Source organism: Microtus pennsylvanicus, chromosome 2 (genome assembly GCF_037038515.1).
Source record: "Microtus pennsylvanicus isolate mMicPen1 chromosome 2, mMicPen1.hap1, whole genome shotgun sequence".
Lineage (NCBI taxonomy): Eukaryota > Metazoa > Chordata > Mammalia > Rodentia > Cricetidae > Microtus > Microtus pennsylvanicus.
This window is the reverse complement of record NC_134580.1, coordinates 36,263,345-36,282,992: the sequence shown is the minus strand read 5'-3', so window position 1 is coordinate 36,282,992 and position 19,648 is coordinate 36,263,345.

The window sequence follows — 19,648 nt, the reverse complement described above, 5'->3', positions numbered from 1 at the left end:
AGTCTGCATATATTTTCAACACACTGTAAAGCATTTAGAAATTTTCTTTGTCTTTGAATCTCTCTTTACTGTATATCTCTCTTTTTCTGACCACATGAGTCTTTAATTTACCAAGCAATCTCAGTAGGACTAAAGCCGTGGCTTTGCCAGCTAGATCCAGTCCATTCCTTAGCTTTCCAGCCTCATGGCGGATATACAAGCTGCATCCATGTTTATAGCCATACCTCTATGGCATTTCAAGGTCCCTGCCAGCCAGCGAGCTACAACAGACAACACTCAAGTCCTCTCTCGGTAGCCAGCCCTCCTGCCTCAAACAGTCAGAGTTTGCCCTGGCAGGACAGCCCAGAAAGCCGGCATTTTTAAACAACACAGGTTTGTTCCTGCTGCTGAGTCAGGAAAATTTCAAAATGGAGGACATACCATTTTGTGCTAGCTCTGGGGCCACCAGGTAGTAGCGGCACTCAGCACTTTAATTCTGAGACTGAGCGTGCAGCACAGAAATTCTTTTCATCCAAGTTACATCCAAATCTGACACGCAGAGCACTACGCAGTCTGAAAACACGTCTCTGTATGGCAGCAGGAATCCGCCATGCTCTTCCGCCTGCCTAAGCCTGATTCTGCCTTCTGCCCAGGAGCAGGCGGGGAGCTCTGAGTCATTGTCAATGTCTCAGAGCACTCTCCTTCCGATCCTAAGCGGGAACACAAACATAAAGCCAGAGTTTGCACTGGCGGCAAAGCCCCAGGAAGCCACACTTTAAAATAACGCAGCTTTTTTCCTGCTACGGCTGAAAACCGAAAAGCATGTGTTCAGCTTTTTGTCAATACCCTTTAAGTGTTTCATGGCAGGACCTCTTAATGAGCCGCAGGGTTTTGCAGCTAAAGCTGAGTCAGGAAGCCTCTCTTAGATGAGAGAGCTTGCTTGCCTTTGGCAAGCAGAGTAGACCCAAGAAATTGCCATAAGAAACATGCTTTACTCTATTCTTTTCCAAGCTTTGTCAGGCTTTCTGTGGACTCAGTTAGCCACACGTCTGGGCGTCATTTGTAGTAATAAGAGCGCGGCGGGGATGCGTCCCCAACACCCCAGCCGCCTGCCCGGCTAGCTTATGCCCCGAAATAATTACACAGACACTGTATTTATATAATCATTGCTTGGCTCATTTCTACCTGGCCTCTTCTAGGCTAACTCTCGCACCTGGACTAGCCCATTTCTTATCATCTGTGTAGCACCGGTCTTACCGGGAAGATTCTAGCTCTGTCCATCCTGGGTCGTAGCTTCATCGCATGTGTCTGCCTGGGAGCGGGGCATGGTGTCTCTGCAGAGGCGTCTGCTCCCAAGAGCAGAGCTGTCAAGTCTGACCTCACTTCCTCTTCCTCCCAGCATTCTGTTCTGTTTACTCCACCTACCTATGTCCTAACCAATAAAAAAGGGCCAAGGCAGTTCCTTTATTAGCCAATGACCTTCCCCCATCAGAGTCCGGTTTTATCTCATGCTTTTTCAGTCATAGTCCAGCTGGCCTTGGTGAGCTCCCAATAGATCAGCCCCACTGTCTCAGTGGGTGGGTGCACCCCTTGTGCTCCTGATTTCCTTGCTCATGTTCTCCCTCCTTCTGCTCCTCATTGGGACCTTCGGAGCTCAGTCCAGTACTCCAGTGTGGGTCTCTATCTCTATCTCCATCCATCACCAGATGAAGGTTCTATGGTGATATGCAAGATATTCGTTAGTATTGCTATAGGATAGGGTCTTTTCAGGTTCCCTATCCTCAACCATTTCTGATTGTGTTGTAAGTTTGTTACTTAGGTTTTGCAACAAAAATAATGTAAACAATTCCCATTATATAATTATGCTTTAAAAGTCGAGTAATAGCCTCCACTTTTATGGCATTAGCAATTAGCAGCTTCTTGGCATGAGGTGCAATAAAAATTCCCTTGTAATGATTTCTCAGCCACAACTTTGAATGCTTGTCATTTTAACTTACATAAGAGAGTTAATGTCTGGGTATGACTTTGGTGGGAAAGGGGAGTGTTTGATGAAGTTATTATTAATTGACAAATACCAACAGAGGAAATTTATTTGGCATGTAATCGCAGAAATACTTCTTGATATTCTTAGTTCAGTACTCTAGATCCTTCCTATATTCTGATTTCATGTATCAGGCATGCAGATGAAATGGCTTCAATGTGCAACCCTTTACCTTAAATGATTTTCACATTGTAGCTAATGCCATGAGATGAGGAGCCCCATGGCATGTTTACATTTAGGAAAGACTTAAGACTAAAGTTACCTGTGAATCCACAGAGGAGGAATCCTAGAGGGTTGATGACATTACATTAGGCAGGTTATACATTACCTTTCTTGGCCACTGCCTGCTCCCTATGGCAATGACTCTGATAATCACTGAAATTCATTGTTAAATCCCAGTTCCTGACAAGTTCACTTTTCATCAAATTCTTTTTATAATTGAAGTAAGTTATCATAAAGCATGTCAACAGTTTCATGAGAAAGCCTTAGAATCAACTTTAAGCACCCAGCTAAAGAAGACAAAAGAGAAATAGCAAGAGTCTGCATTTGCCAAAGGTATACTGTGAATATCATCTGAGGAGCAGAATTCAGACATTATGTGACCTGTGAATATGGTAGTTTATCACCCTTAGATCAATGAACACAAGAATGATATATGTGATATGTAGTAATATGGGGAGCGGCAGGGCTGCATCCCCACACCCGCCTGCCCGGCTAGCTTATGCCCTGAAATAATTACACGGACACTGTATTCTTTTAAACACTGCTCTGGCCCATTTCTAATCATCTGTGTAGCGCCCCTAGGTGCGCTTACCGGGAAAATTCTAGCCTAAGTCCATCCTGGGTCAGAGCTTCATAGCGTGCGTCTTCCCTGGAGCAGGTAGCATGGCGTCTCTCTTGCGTCTGATCCGGAGAGGAGAGCTGCCGATTCTGACCTCACTTCCTCTTCCTCCTGGCATTCTGTTCTGTCTACTCCTCCCACCTATCTCCTAACCAATGAAATGGGCCGAGGCAGTTCCTTTATTGCTTAGCCAATGAAATCAACAGATTGATATATGACACTCCCACATCACTTCCCCTTTTTCTGTTTAAACAAAAAAAGGAAGGCTTTAACCTTAACATAGCAAAATTACATATAACAAAACAGTTATCAAGTAAAAGTTACATCAGAAACATTTATATATATAACAAAATTGACCGTAAATCTCTATCAATAAAGCAAAATCTATACTAATGCAAATTATTCATGTCTATATCATATCCCCCTTTAAATGTAAAAGAACATTTATAAACCATATTTGGGAACATGGGCGCAGTTTTTTCTCTCCAAACTGCTTCCTGCTGAATGGGGGCATCGTTAATTAGGTCTTTCATGGTATAACCTGTGTGCTAGTTTCATTTCAGTTGGCAGTTGAGAGAAGCAATTTTCTGAAGATGTTCACAGCAAACCTTCAGGAGGACGTGGTCCATCATACCAAATCAGAATAGAAAAAATGAACAGGGTCTCATCCTCTGTGAAAACAAAAGAAGACTCTCTCCAAAGCATCATATCCTTAGACCCAAATTCTGAAATCGTAATACCCTTATATCCATTCTGGTTTAGCTTGGCAGCCCATGTAATGAAATGTCTCTCTGTACTTAGCTCCTTCACAGTCAAAAATTTTAAAGAAAACACAATGTACATAATCCAGACTCTTTGTGAATTTTTCATCTTTACACGGCTTATTTTTATTTATATCTATAACTATCTGTACTCTGTCTCTTTAAAGACTTTACTTTTACTTTTTTCTTTTTAAACCATTAACTTTATTCTCTATATTCTTTTTCTTCTCTCTCCCAAGCCTACGTACATTCATCCAACAGTGTGACTCATTCAGTGGTCTGAATCTGTCCTATTGTGAATCTGCAATTTTTTACTATCCAGGAGCACTTTTGATTTGCGCCTTTAAATCATTAGGCGCTTAAGAATCTAATCTGAGACATTCCTAGATTAAGTTTTTGTTTTTTTTGAGCGCATATCTTTGACCTGGAATAACCCTGTAGACCAGGCTGTCTTTGAACTCTCAGAGATTCGCCTGTCTCTGCCTCCCAGGCATTGGGATTAAAGGCGTTTGCTACTACACCTTGAACTCACAGAGATCTGTTCATCTCTGCCTTCTAGGCACTGGGATTAAAGGCGTGTGCTACCACACCTTGAAGTCACAGAGGTTTACTTTAAGAATTTTAACTTTTAGTCTGCATATATTTTTAACACACTTTAAACCATTCAGAATTTTTTTCTGTCTTTGAATCTCTCTTTTTACTGTATCTCTCTCTCTTTTTCTGACCACATGAGGCTTTAATTTACCAAGCAATATCAGTAGGACTAAAGGCGTGGCTTTGCCAGCTAGATCCAGTCCATTCCTTAGCTTTCCAGCCTCATGGCGGATATCCACGCTGCAGCCATGTTTATAGCCACACCTGGCGTTTCAAGGTCCTTGCCAGTCAGGGAGCTACAACAGACAATACTCAAGTCCTCTCTCGGTAGCCGGCCCTCCTGCCTCAAACAGTCAGAGTTTGCCCTGGCAGACTGGCCCAGAAAGCTGGTATTTTTAAACAGTGCAGCTTTTTTCCTGCTACGGCTGAAAACCGAAAAGCATGCATTCAGCTTTTCGTCAACACCGTTTAAGTGTTTCGTGGCAGGACCTCTTAATGAACTGCAGGCTTTTGCAGCTAAAGCTGAGTCAGGAAGCCTCTCTTAGATGGGGCGCTTGCTTGCCTCTAGCAAGCAGAGTAGACCCGAGAAATTGCCACAAGAAACACGCTTTACTCTATTCTTTTCCAAGCTTTCTCAGGCTTTCTGTGGACTCAGTTAGCCCCACGTTGGGCGCCATTTGTAGTAATATGGGGAGCGGCAGGGCTGCATCCCCACACCCGCCTGCCCGGCTAGCTTATGCCCTGAAATAATTACACAGACACTGTATTCTTTTAAACACTGCTCTGGCCCATTTCTAATCATCTGTTTAGCGCCCCTAGGTGCGCTTACCGGGAAAATTCTAGCCTAAGTCCATCCTGGGTCGGAGCTTCATAGCGTGCGTCTTCCCTGGAGCAGGTAGCATGGCGTCTCTCTTGCGTCTGATCCAGAGAGGAGAGCTGTCGAGTCTGACCTCACTTCCTCTTCCTCCTGGCATTCTGTTCTGTCTACTCCTCCCACCTATCTCCTAACCAATGAAATGGGCCGAGGCAGTTCCTTTATTGCTTAGCCAATGAAATCAACAGATTGATATATGACACTCCCACATCAGTGATATATGTGAGAAAGTGGAGGGAAATTGTAGAGGTGAGGAGAGAATCATCTGGTGTCGTCAACAGTGACTCCATGGGAATGTCTGAGAGTAGAATTTCAACAGCAGAGTCAAATGTTTGTATCCTCCTTCCCTTCGTCTATTTCATCAACCAGGAGCTATCTCTGCCACTCCACAGGCAGGACTTCCTTAGGACAGCTGTTGTTGCATCGCTGTTCAGATTTCCTGTACAGGAGTCAGTGACATGCACTTAACCTGCATTTGCCCCAGTGTTGGCTGGTAGTTTTTCCCTTGGCTTATTTTTCTTACTTGACTGATGCTTGTCCCTAGAGTGAAACATTTAACTTTCTCTAGAAGACACTATACAAGCTAGGGTAGCCTTCTGAGAAGCCTTATTCAAGCTGACATTGAGCTATATGGCTGGAAAGTGAATCCTGTGTATCAAAGTTGCTGAAATAAGTTAGTTGCCTGCTCCCCTAAATCAGAGTGACTCAACCAAAAAAGGCTACACTTCCCTAGGGAGATATTCCTGAATTGGATAAATAAACTTGGAAATATAAATTTTACTTATATTTTTAGAGGAAGGAAACCTATGGTTTTGACAAAGAGAGCCTTGGATTTTTAACCCTCTTTCATTGTTCCCACTTATCTCCGCCTGCCTCTTTTAATAACTACCTCTTTTTACTGTGCATGCTCTGGGCACTGTGTTTGGCAGAGTAGAAAGAATATTACCTTTTCAGATACATGGGTTTGATACATAACCATATGGGCATTATTTTTAGTCTTTATAAATACAAGCAATAGTAGATGCATCCAGGGCTTCCCTGAAACTTGTGTGAACACAAGCCTGCAGGGTATGTCCAACTTTAAATGAAATATTAAAAGAAACATCATGCTTGATTATTTACTTCTACTTGTTTTGTTGTTTATTGTTATTTCCTATGCCTCTGGTGGCATCTTCATTCTCTGGGCATCCTTGTTTAGTTGACGTTTTCTTCCTGTCTCTCTTCCTGCACAGGACTGATCTTCCTACATCTTTCTCATTCTTCTCTTCCAACAATAGCTCCTTGCTGAGTTGATTTCTAGCTTTCAGCCAGGATCTTCCTTCATTCTTTGGTTTCTCTTATATTTCTTATATATTCTTGTTCTTTAATACTTCTTCCCCTAACTACTGCTTGTCTTTCCTTTTATTTCCATATTATGAGAAGGTTTCTCCCTTACTTCTGGCCTTTTTACAGTGGGGCTTTCTCAATGACAACTGCCTTATTCACACCCCCTTTGATCCCAAGCTTCAGCATTCTGCATCTTGACTCTGTTCAGTTGGCTTTATTGGAAAATTTTTATTTTTTGACTCTCACTTTCTCTATTTTATAATCTTCCATATTTCTTTTATCCTTAAGCTTTACCCATCCTACACTTAAATCATTATATGTGCTCAGTCCACGCAGTGAAATTGTGTTTCTGATCTGTGGGGAACTGTCCACATTCTATCCACCTCTGGTTGGTTTTGACCTTGGCTTTCCCTTGGATGATCTGCAAGCTATTACTCCTTTTGCATGAGTCAAGTCTCTGTTGATGCCATGTTAATGATCCACACCACTGCTTCTCGATCAGTGGCCTCATATTTTACTCACTGTGAGCACTGTTCCCAGAAGCTCACAATCTTTCATTGCAATACAGCAGGTGACACAAGCAGAATTTGTTATAAAAGAAAGCAAACTGAGAAATAGGTCACTGTTGAATTAATAACAAAAGGTCAAAAATCTTGTGGAAGAAAGATGAAAACTTGGAGGTTTGGGAAAACAAAACCTTCTTGCGTACCTTCTTGTTGGAGGTCACATTCAGTGAAATATCAACATCATTTTGTATAGGAAAAGACAAATATATAGGCTGAAATAGTTTGTTCCGTGTCAGTCAGTGCCGATACAGGCACTAGTCTGAATTCGAATACATAACTTGGCAGATTTGCTTTGGGTTAGAAAGAAGTAATTGTGGAAAACAAGACTTAGCCTTCAAAAAATACAGATAAATATATTGGCAATTGATTATCAAGTTTTCAGTTTTATAATGAGTGAGAACATATGGAGATGAACCAATATGAAAATAACTTCAGAGTAGAAAGATGCCCTTTAAAATGAACAGATGAACTCTTTGTTTTCATGTTTTCTTTTCTTTCTTTCGTATTTTTGGGCATGTTGGCTATTTGATTCTTGGGTTTAACACAGCACAATATTTGATCTAGGACAAATTGGCCATCAGACTATCTATTAGTACTGTTTGTTGGCATGAGACGTTAGATCCATAAGGACTCCCACCACAATCTATGGTGGCAAGGCATGGGATGCAGCAGCTGGGCTTAGCATACAGAATAAAGACGCAGATGACAAAGAAAGCAGTCTGCTTTGACAGAAATCTGCAGCAAGTACAAGAAGCCTGATTTAATATGTAAGCATTAATAAGAAGCATGAGCTACTAGGCCAACAAATTTATAATTAATATATACCTCTGTGTTTTTCTTTGGGAATGAATGGCTATGGGAATGGGTGGGACAGATATCTCTGTCAAAGTGTGTGTGTGTGTGTGTACATGTATGCACACATGTGTGTATGCCTGCATGTGTGGGAGTGTGTGTGTGCATGCATGTGTGCATATATGCATACTCACACCTCTCTGTGTGTATGTGTGTGTTGCTGTCCATAATGGGAACATTTTATGAAAAATCAGGTATACTCACTCTCCTATTCTCTGGGTCTGATTGGTTAAAAGCCACTAAAAATGACATTTATTTGTACCATACTCAAAATGGCTCTAAAATGTGTATACTGACTCTTTTCATTATATTTTATTTTTTTCAGTCTAAATTAGGGTATCTTTCTAAATATTGTGATAGATTGTTTTTATTTGACTTGATTTTTATTGTTGTTTATTTTAATAGAAGATATCAGGCAGGATCCATAAATTTAAAATGTCATATATCACGTCTAAGATTATATTGCATATTTACATTCATTTTTATCTTATACATAAAACTATAAGTTGCACATTTTATAACTTCATATTAAAATGTCTTCATAGGAGATAAATAGGGAGTAATAGTTGTCTAATAAATCATATATTCTTGTATCAGATCATGGGTGGAGTTTTCTTGTCAGAATTGTTCTTCTTCACAGAGCTTAGCTTGCACATTTTACCTACAAATGAATATCTGAGATGTGAAGACACACATATGCACTGAGGTATAGAGCGTACCTGAACAGAGGGGGGTATTTCAAAGTCTAAGAGTGTGTAAGGAGGTCAATGAATGCCATAGAAAATCTTGGAAAAAGGTAGCTATTGCTACTACATACCCTGAACCCCTAGCTACATGCAAGCAGCTGCAAGTGCCCTCAGCTGCATCCATGCTGCAGAGCAGCTGCCCAATGCAAGCCCAGACCCTGCCATGCTAGCCTTGTTTCCTGGACATGACACTCTCCTACCCCACCACTACAGTCAAGTACTGCTGCTAAAAGTAGTTATCTTCACATCTTCATCTTTATTGTCATCATCATAAGATTTGATGAGACACCTGGGATTCAAAAAAGAATCATGTGTATTACGCATGACCTAATACATCAAATAATTTCTCAACAAGAAAAAATACTACCAAAATTAATCATGATGCTTTTTTAAAAAATAATTTATTTTTGTTTTATGTGCATTGTTGTTTTGCCTGCATGTATGTCTATATAAGATACTGGAGTTACACATAGTTGTTATCTGCCATATGTATGCTGGAAATTTAACTTGGGTCTTCTGGAAGAGCAGTCTTTCACATACACACACACACACACACACACACACACAATATATATATATGTGTGTGAATATTATGAGGAAGGGAATAGAGAGTTATGTCCCTCTGTGGTTCCACATTAGATGGTTTGAAAAGGACATAATTAAATAAAGGGATAATCTACATAGTTGGGATTGAAATGTCAATTATAATTATTATCAGTTTGGTAATTTATGTTTTAGCCTTAAAAACATGGTTTGATATCAGTACCAAATATGAAAAATGGACATAAAGTACAATACTTAAAAATACCTGCTACTTAAACTAAGGGAAACATTCATATATATACAAAGGAATTAGAATAGAACCTGTTATTCCATTGGATTATAAAACTGAATAGGAGCAGCCCAAGAGTAATAGAAAACTAACCTTAATTTATCCAGTTACCACACAAGAATAACAACCAGATGATAGACTATCCCAATGCTATCAGAAGTTAACAGGAATCTTGTAGAAATGTTAGATTTGAAAGTATTTAAAATTTTTTGTATGATATGCATTTACCCTTTGTGAAACAGATGTTAAATTCATGAATTACTCGGAACAAAATTATTCCACAAGACTGAAAAGATTTAGCCACAGCAATATGGGAAGCTGATCCTCAGTTACAATGGAAAACATGGTAGAAAAAGGGGAGCTAGGGTTAAAGAACAATGAAGTATGGCTAAAGCTATAGAGATTTCCCAGACCAGCTACTCAGGGGATGTTTAGTATGAGTATGATGATTTGCAAAGACAGTTTAGATTTGACGATCACACCTTGCCATTAATCATCTTTGAATGCGTGGAACAGGTTTAAAGAATTGGAAAAGAGGACTGAGTCATTTACTAAATTTATACTAAATAATTTATTTATTACTGATTTATTACTAATTTATACAAGGCTCAAAAGAAACCTTCATTGATATTTTTTACAAAGATTGACTTCAGATGTACATAGAATGATAATAGATCCAGTAGATACACAAATATTAATTGAAATTTTTGCTTTTGAAAATGCTAATCACAATGCAAAAGGATGATTAGGCCTTTAAAGGCAAGAGCATCATCCACAGAAAATGGATCTGAAATGCAGTTGATATTGAATCTTGTACTTGTGATGATAATTGGATAGAAAAAGTTAATGCTAAATATTTTAAGAAAAATCAAAAACTGAGATGTTTTAGTTGTGCTAAACAAGGTCTCTGAAAAGAGACTGTAGACAAGGCATTACTATAAACATTTTTTCTAGAGATAATCCAAAGCAAAGACCCCAGCCTTCTGAAATATGCATAAAATATGGCAAAGGTTGGCATTGGAGTAATAAATGCATAGCAACAAAGTACAGACAAAAAAAACCCTTTGCCATCAAGAAAAGCCTTAGGGAGCCACTCACAGACCCTAGTGTCAAATTTGCCTCATTCATTCCATGTCAGTATTGGGGAACACTTTCATAAAAAATTAAAAAAAAACTTAATGCCTGTTTTTAAAAATACATAATGTTGTGTATGACAGAACAGCCTTAAAAGGTAAAATAAAATGTTCAAGAGAGACCATAAAACAGGTATTTTAGCAAACTTTTATAAATGATCAAAGACTAAAGCTAAAAATACAAATTAATGGCATTGTAATTGAAGGTTTACTAGATACAAGTACAGCTGTAATAGGAAATTCTCCAAAATCTTGGTATCCATATTGGCCTTTTTAGGAGGTAAGCATTCAGCTTCTAGGAATTGGAATTGTGTCTTAGGTTAAAAAATGTATAAAATGGGTCAAGTTTAAAGGGCCAAAACATGGGTGAGACATTAAAGCCATATGAGGCTATGGGGACGTGATTTGATACAATAATGGAAAACCCAGATTAACATTCCTCCAGTCTCACAAAGAAACCATAAGGTAAAAAATACTTATGAGAGAAATATTAAAATGTATTATCAAGAACAGTGACCCACTATTCAGGTTGTAGATAAATCAGGCACAGTAGCTATTCATCCTTGAAATGTGCCAACATTCCTACTTTAAAATGGTTAACTGAAAAACTTGTCTGTGAGCAACAATGGCATTTGACACGAGAAAAATTACAGGAATTAGAACAGCTGGTAGTACAAGAGAGCGAAATGCTTAACATACTGAAGAATCAGCCCGTCCTTGGAATTCTATTTGTCATTAAAAAGAAATCTGGAAAATAAAAATGGTAATAGTTCTATTAATAAGGTGATCTAAACAATGGGCTCTGGAATCTGCTTGCCTTCTTTATTACATAAAGGATGGTCTATTGTAATGATTGGTTTAACATACTGCTTTTTTACTATACTTTTACAATAATAAGATGAAGAAAATTTTGCCTTCACAGTGCCCACTTACAGTAATGTCTGCCCTGTTAAATGGTATCAGTGGAAAATTCTTCAAAAGGGTTGTTAAACAGTGCCATCATATGTCAGTATTTTGTACAAGAACCATTGGAAATAATATGAAAACAGATTCCTCCTTTTACAATTTGCCATTAAGTAGATGATATCTTACTAGGTGATTCAAACACAGTCATTTTAGAAAAATCTTTGAAGAGGTAAAGAAAGTTTTACCTAGTTAGAGATTACAAATTGTTCCTGAAAATTTACAAAGAGGAGATTCTATGAATTACCTAGTATATAAGATAAATTTACAAACAATTCAACCATAGAAATTGCAAATTAGAAGAAATCAATTATAAAGTCCAAATGGTTCATTGTGGCAAAGTTAACCACTGAGCAAAAAAAACAGTTCTTGCCTCAACTGTTGATAGTATGCTGTCGAAATCAGACAAACTGTACATAAAAGAAGGTGACTGTCAAACTTTGCCAAGACCAGATAGGTCAGTCTTTCAAAAATTTCTGTTTCACACACAGTCTGTCAGATATTCTAGGCCCATAGACCAAAGATTGAATCCTTCAATATTGCTTACTCTGTACTTACTGTTTACACAGGTAATATTATATTCTTGTCAGGTCTCTGAGGGTTTGAACACTAGATAGTTAGAGTTTTCCTTCGTTATAATAGAAAGTAAATTAGATACAAAACTTTAGACTCCCAAGATAGAATAGATAATGTAGTATTTTCCCTAAATTTGTAACATACTAATAGACTGTATGTTATGAATGTATTTCCTACTTGATAATTTTTCTTATTATATATGGTTTTACTATATTAGAGTTAAAGATCTTCCCTTTTTATTTAGACAAAAAGGGGAAGTGATGTTTGTGAATGTTAACACTGCCAATATGCTGTGTCAATAATGTTATACCTTGAATCAGAAAACTAAGCTAGCTACAACCTGATCAAAATTATCCATAGAAGTTTGGGAGGACCCAAGACATAGAGACATGAGAAGTAGTAGGGAAGGCTCAGAAAGATTCACATGCTTTTGTATTGAGAAAGAATAGAGAGCAGAGGTCACTGGTACCTTCTATGTCACTTCTCTGATCAGTAAGGTTTTTACACTTATATTTGACTCCTGAGTTTTATTAATACTAGAAAAAATCAGGTAAGTGTATTAGTAGTCTCTTGACACATTTGATCTGCATTAGATAGCAATCAGATTTCTCAATCTAGTTTGTCTTTCCTTTAAGCTATTGGGCCCTACACTGAAGTCGCTGATGCTGAATCTCTTTTCTCTCTTGTTAGTGATAATCATTGTGATAGAGAATGTCACATGACTGAAAACCCTGAGAGTAACAACTCCATGGAAGTTGCTTTAGATCACTTTGCAACTGAATTCTGACAAAGTTCGCCTCTTCAGGCATTCTAAACTTTTGTTTCCAAAATAAGGCATTAAGCATACTGGACTACACGTTTACTGAAGTTTTATGGTTACACCCATAAAAGAAAATAGGATTTCTAAGAATTTGTACTCTTCTCCTAAAATACTAAGCAAGATGGATCACTGAAGTTATTTTTCCAGATTAGACTTTGATAAATAACCAAGCCAAATACACAAAATGAGAGCCACACCAAGACAGTACAGAGAAAATGAAATTTGAATCTTAAGATTTTTTAAAAATATTTCTTACTTTCAGAAGATTGATTTGTCACTGAATATGGGGATTGATTGCTAGGCCAGTCAGGATTGCAATTCTCTCAGCAATATTCTTGTTTCCCTGTCTTTCATAGACATAGAGTAGAATAAAGAAACTCGTCTTTGTAAATAACATCAGGGGAGTGTGATAACATCTGAGCAATCTGTCCCTTCATCTATATTCAATACAAAATGACCCCAAATCTACGTTTATGATTTTCCAGGGGAGAAATGTATAAATCTCACTGTGTGCAATACCTGATTTGTCTAAGGCCAAGGAAAGCTATTAAACTGGCCCTACATGAATTTGCAGACTTACTTAAAACACTATACAATTTTTCTTTTGATATATGATTGTGTTGATATTGTTTTGTTTGTTTTTATAACTCCATTGCTTTGTTCTTAGGCAGGAACTTTGTAGGTGACAATATTGAGTTCCAAAATCTATAGGTTAGACACTGTTGCTAGGCCATTAGTTTTGCATTTCTGCCCCTTGTCCTAGTCATTGAAGTCCATTATTTCTCACAAGAATGAATGGCTTAACTTGTAAGAGTCTTCCCTTCCTTGACTTTGAATATTTCTGAATAGTTTATTCCCATAAGATCTTAGCATTAGTCAGCATGTTTTCCAGAAATGAAAGACTAAGTAGACATATGCCCAAGAACAACATTCTTCTCCTATAGATGCGAGATGTAGCTATATATAAAGTATTCAATAACATGTGTTGGTTTGCATATAAAATATTCTTCACAGGTTTATGTGTTTGAACCCTTGGTCCTTAGGTGATGATGCATTTTAGAAATGTTGTATAACCTTTGGTGTGGTGTCCCCAGAAAACTGACATAGACCCTAATGATGGGTCTTGAAGGTGATATAAACTTCTGGATCCAGCCTAACTCTGTCTCAATTCATAAAGATGTAACAAGCTACTTGTAAGAAATTCTTCCATCCATGAAGCACACAGTTCAGCAATAATATCATCGTCACCAAATGGACATACTCTTGTGTTTACTGTATCCCAGTTGAGGGAGTTGGTTTTCCTGTTCTTGTTGCTTAGTGGGTCTTATATTTAGTCATATTTCCTTCCAGAAAGAGAAACAAGAGAATATGATTGATTAACTGTACTCTGTATCTTCACCCAACCACCCCCCTCCAATGACTGGGCTCAATAGATCACACTCATTAGAGACACACTGTTGTCAGTTACCACTCATGCCCCATCACTTACTCCAACTCTTTCAACTTGCTCTGTCTTTGAGAGGAAGCTCTGTGGTGATATCATGGTGTCAGAAACAAGTCATTAGATCCTTCACAGGAACTCTGTGTTCTGGCTCTTATACTATGAACCTTGAATCTTTCGCTGTAATATCTTCAGGATGCTAAAAGGAATACTTTTGTCCTCTACTTCCTCTTATCTTCCTCCAGTGTGTTACTTTCATCGGTGACTCCTTATTCTCACAGAAGTTTTAGCTGCTGCATGTCATAACTTTTAGAAATTCTAATATACAACAATTGTTTGAATGGCACCAACACATAAGGAAAACAGAAGTTTCCCTAGCATCACTAGTTACACTATGAAGTTGGCCTTTACACCTTCCACACTAACCATCAAAGATTTCTACATCACTAAATCCCACAGGGTGGAGCATAAAATTCTAAAATTAGGTGACTCTCAGAGAAGTGGTCCCTGGGTAGAAGACTATTACTCTTTCAATTTTACCAATACCCATTTTTTTCAGCTTGCAAGAAATCAAATTTCCCTGAAAATATTACTTCATATAAGGATCCTATTTAACCCAAATTATATTGTTTCAGAAAAATAGAACACTATTTTCAGATTTTAGACTGTTTATTAACTGGAGTTTCTAGAGAAACAGAACCATAGTGTGTGTGTGTGTGTGTGTGTGTGTGTGTGTGTGTGTGTGTGTTTGGGTGTGTGTTTGGGTGTGTGTGTGTGTGCATGTGTGTGTGCACGTGTGTGCATGTAAGTATGTGTATAGACACATTTATTTTAAGGAATTGGCTCATAAGATTAAAGAAGGGAAATTCTGCAGCATTTACAGCATGTAAAGGACCAAGAATGGCTAGACAGTGCTGCAATTCAAGCCCCAAAGACATCAGGCAAAGTCTATTTACACTTTAGGAAAATATGCTTTCAAAGTTCACTGACTTGTTAAGCACATTTAACACCCTTACAAAAAAATGTGATAATAATGTTTGAATATGTGTCTGGTTGTTTTTACACAGCCAAGGTATGTAGTGATATTTTATGTTTTAACAAATAATAGATTGCCTGAAGATTGGACTGCAGAGATAAGTCCCTAGAGGCCAGGGAGCAGTGGCACACACCTTTAATGCCAGGACTCTGGAGACAAAGGCAGAAGGATGTCTGTTAGTTCAAAGCCACCCTGGGCTACACAAGATTGAATCTGTCTAAAAGAGAAACAGAGATCACACGAAGATCATCCCAGCATTTAGGATTACATGCTTTTAATCCCATCACTAGGAATGCAGAGACAGGAATCTGGATGGAGAAAGGAATATAAGGAGGAAGGAGACAGGAGACAGTTGCAGTCTGAGGTTTGGTGGATAGAGATGCAGTCTGGAGATGCAATCTGAGGACAGGATCGCCCCTTCGGTCTGAGCATTAGTAGAGTTAAAAGAACACTCTAGTGGATGGCAGCTCTGTTTCTCTGATCTTCAGCATTAATCCCTTTTCTGACTGGGTTTTTATTAGTAGTACCAACTAGAATTTGTGTTACAAAAATGACAAAATACATCAAAAGTCATACAGGCAATGCCTTAGAATTTTAAAAACTATATTGGTATTGTCTGATTGAAGTATGAGTGTTATCCATAAATTTTATGGTCAGATTTACCTAGCATAAATGTATGGTGGGTGACCAAATGCAGGCTCTGTGCTATGAGGCTGATTTCCCTATCTGAATTATATCCCTGCCTAGCCCACTCTTTCTATGGTAATAGCATTAACCTTTGAGTTTTCAGACTCATCCTGCTGCTACTGGTGTAGATGTCTCTGAACATAAACCTGTGCCCTAAAGGTGTGCCAGGGAGGCTTTCTTTCCCTACTGGGATTAGAGGCCAGGGTGAGGAGGTGAATATCCAGGCACGCTACTTTCACTCATTATCTGTAAGACTAAGCTAAGGTTACAATTACCTCATTGGACTGCTGTTTACTGAACTGTAACTTAGAAACAGCATGCCTTTCCCACAGAGCTATTTTGATCAAAAACAGAGACTATCTTTTGAGACAGTCTAAAAAAGTCTATAATGAGGTTTCCAAATTAATTATTTTAAATAGCTTTCCCCTGTTAAATTGCATTTTAAAACTTGTTTTAGATACTGAACATTGAGTTTCTTAGATAGAAAGTTAATGCCTTATTCCTTTGCACATCTCTAACATTCAAAGTAATGCCATGTTGTCAAATAAATTATTTGATGCATTTAATTCTACAAGAACTAAAGTCTAACCTATGGGTTAGCCTCTTGATTCATTTAAAATGTTTGTCAAATTCACACCGTGTCATTTGAAAGATTTTCTGAGACTTATAAAGTAAGGCCATGAGATGTTCCTATATTATTTTTGCATTAGCCCTTCAATGGCCTAATACTTAAATCCATTTGCCTACAACTGGGATGCTTGATTAATAATAATCTCTGGCTGTATTGTTTTTAGCATCAGCACAAAATCCAGACACCAGTGATTGCCTGCATCAAAGGCAAGTTCTCCAGTTTTGACACAGAAACCTATTCCCATTTTTTCCAAAGATGCTTCTGTGAATCTTTAATGTCATACAGTTTTGCCATCCTGGGTCCTGCTCTCAACTCTCTTATATAAGAGCTTGAATGTGTATACTGATAGAAACAGTTTGATATTTTATATGGGAGTTGTGATACTAACACCTTAAATCTGTTACTATAACTCCTTCTTTGTGATAATGGTAAAATATACCAATAAAAATTTGGTGTTTTTATGTTTTCATTTTTCTATTGACTAAGCCATAGCCTTGTGTGTAGCAGGCTATTTGTATGGACTTGACATGCAGTATTTTGTTTAATCACTATAATAATTCCAAGTGAAAATAGAGAGACACACTATGATCGTCGTCATAACTACCAACACCAACACCACCACTGTATTAAGTGCAGAACTGAGAAAGAAATTTAAATACTCCTAGTATTATAAGCCATCTGCATGACTGAGAGAAATTCAAAACTAGAAATGTCTACACAGAACATATGTTTTGGGATGTGATTTGGGCATGACTTAGAGATAGCTGCTCATAAGCTCTGTCTCAGGTGCTCTATTATTTATTATTATATTATTATTTGAAAGAAATCTCACTTCAGCTATTACTTGGATTTATAGACTTGTCAAATCAAAAGCACTGGAATTGACACTACTCAGATTATTAGCCTTTTCCATTGCTCCTGTAGTCACTTTCCATGTTCCCAGAAGTGCTTGCCTTTTTCTATTGGAAAGGTGTGTCAGGGCCAAGCAAATTCTAAGAAAAAATTTTCTAGTGGGCTATTATGTAAAAAAATGGAAAGAACAAAAGATTCACTTTCCCTGATTTTTCTGAAGAAATCAGTAGGAGGAAAAAAAAACATTACAGTATTAGTCTCAGAGATAGCAAATATCAGAAAAATTAGAGAAAATAATGTTCCCTTTTGTGGGGAAGATTCATGCCACAGAGAATGTGTGGAGGTCGGAAGACAACTTGGAGGATTTTATTCTTTCCATTCAATATGTGGATCTGAGGCTCAAACTCAGCTCACCAGGCCATTTCTCCAGCCCTGGACTTTCTTTATACTTTGTAGGTCATGGGAGTTTTGCTACTGTATCCTCTTTTAAAATTTGAAACTGTCCCGGTGCTGAGATGCCCCATTCAATTTAGACACTTAGGGTACAAGCAAAATAAAGGAAAGAAGTAATGGATAAAAATACTAAGCATTGGTAGTCTGAAGGAAAAGGAAAGGGCTTGAATCAATCAAATGGCCTCTTGGCCAGCAAAATATTTGTATCAGCACATGAAGCTTTTATTCCTGATCCAATACTCATAAATTTTTAATCCACAATTTTAAAAAAGTATATTTGATTTGAATTGGTAAGGAATTTTTGGCCAAGCACAGCAGTCTGTAGACAGTCCTCGATAAATTCATAGTTAGAAGGCTTGGATTTCATAAATTCCCATGTAATTTCTAAGTCATTTTTAATATAATAATACTATCATTTTACATCTTTATTCACCAAACTCCTAAACAAAAGTGCTATTTCCCAGTGCCAACCATATGTCTGATTAGTGACATGCCTTCCACAGTGTTTCTGAGCTCCCACTGTGAAATTAGTACATAACGTATGTGTGAGTATAGGAAAGCATTTTGGAGTACTATGAAGATGGGATTGGCAAGCTTTCTCTGCAAAGAAACATATCAGCTTAAACTGTTGCTACTTCAATTTTCTATTTTTCTGTTGACAATATAGAGAGCATATACACAGAGATGAATGCAAAATGAGGAAGTGTACAATGTAAAAGGCAGGGCGGGAAACACAATTTGTGGACACCCACTGTGTGTGCATCAGCATGGGAGGGAATTAGAACATCTGCTCAACAAGCTCATTCTTTTATGAATATTCTTCCTTCTGTCACTGATTCCAACCCTGCCTCCGCCTTCACCAGATGCTCATAGACTACTCAGTTGCTCTGCAATCTAGAAGTTATGTTTCACAGTGTCCAAATATAAAGCAGGAATTTGTGAGTCAAAGGTCAGGGTGTCATTTAGCATTTCTGTCAAGATCTGAACCTGCTTATTATTTAACTCTAGAATTCCCCATACCTCACTCGAGTGTGTTGTACGCATTTTCTACCATGAACTGCCTTCATTTCTTCTGTATTCATTTCAAGCTGTTTGTTTTCAACTTGACAATGAGAGAAAAAAGACAACAAAATTTCATCATGTCTGGAAAACACCCAGTCTTGTGATAATTTTGTAATTTGTTTTCTTTGTTTCAGATGTGTATCTATAGCAAAGAGGTTCTGGGTGCCTGAAATGTATTGAAAGTAGATTTTTATTTGTTTAAAATTACTACACCAGCCTTCCTTGACATTTGCTGTTAATTATTCACTGGGAAATGCAGAAATGTGTCAACACGATGTTTGTCATTGGTTATTTTAGAGGCTCAAGTTGACAGATCTTGGCAGAATCTTTGAGAGATGTATCTGCCATGGCTGCCTTCAACCTCCTTATTTATTTTGTATTCTCATGTGTGTAAAATAAAATAAAGCCTTCTGATGAGGAGATACTTAATGGCAAAGACAACTATTTTCTATGGGCTTAGCAGTAGCACAACCCCGATTGAGAAGAAAAATGAACATAAATCGTGCCTTTCCCTGCAAGATCCACAAAGAAGTGAGATAGAGAGAGTGAGACAAATGCAGTTCACCCATGGGTGGGAGGCAT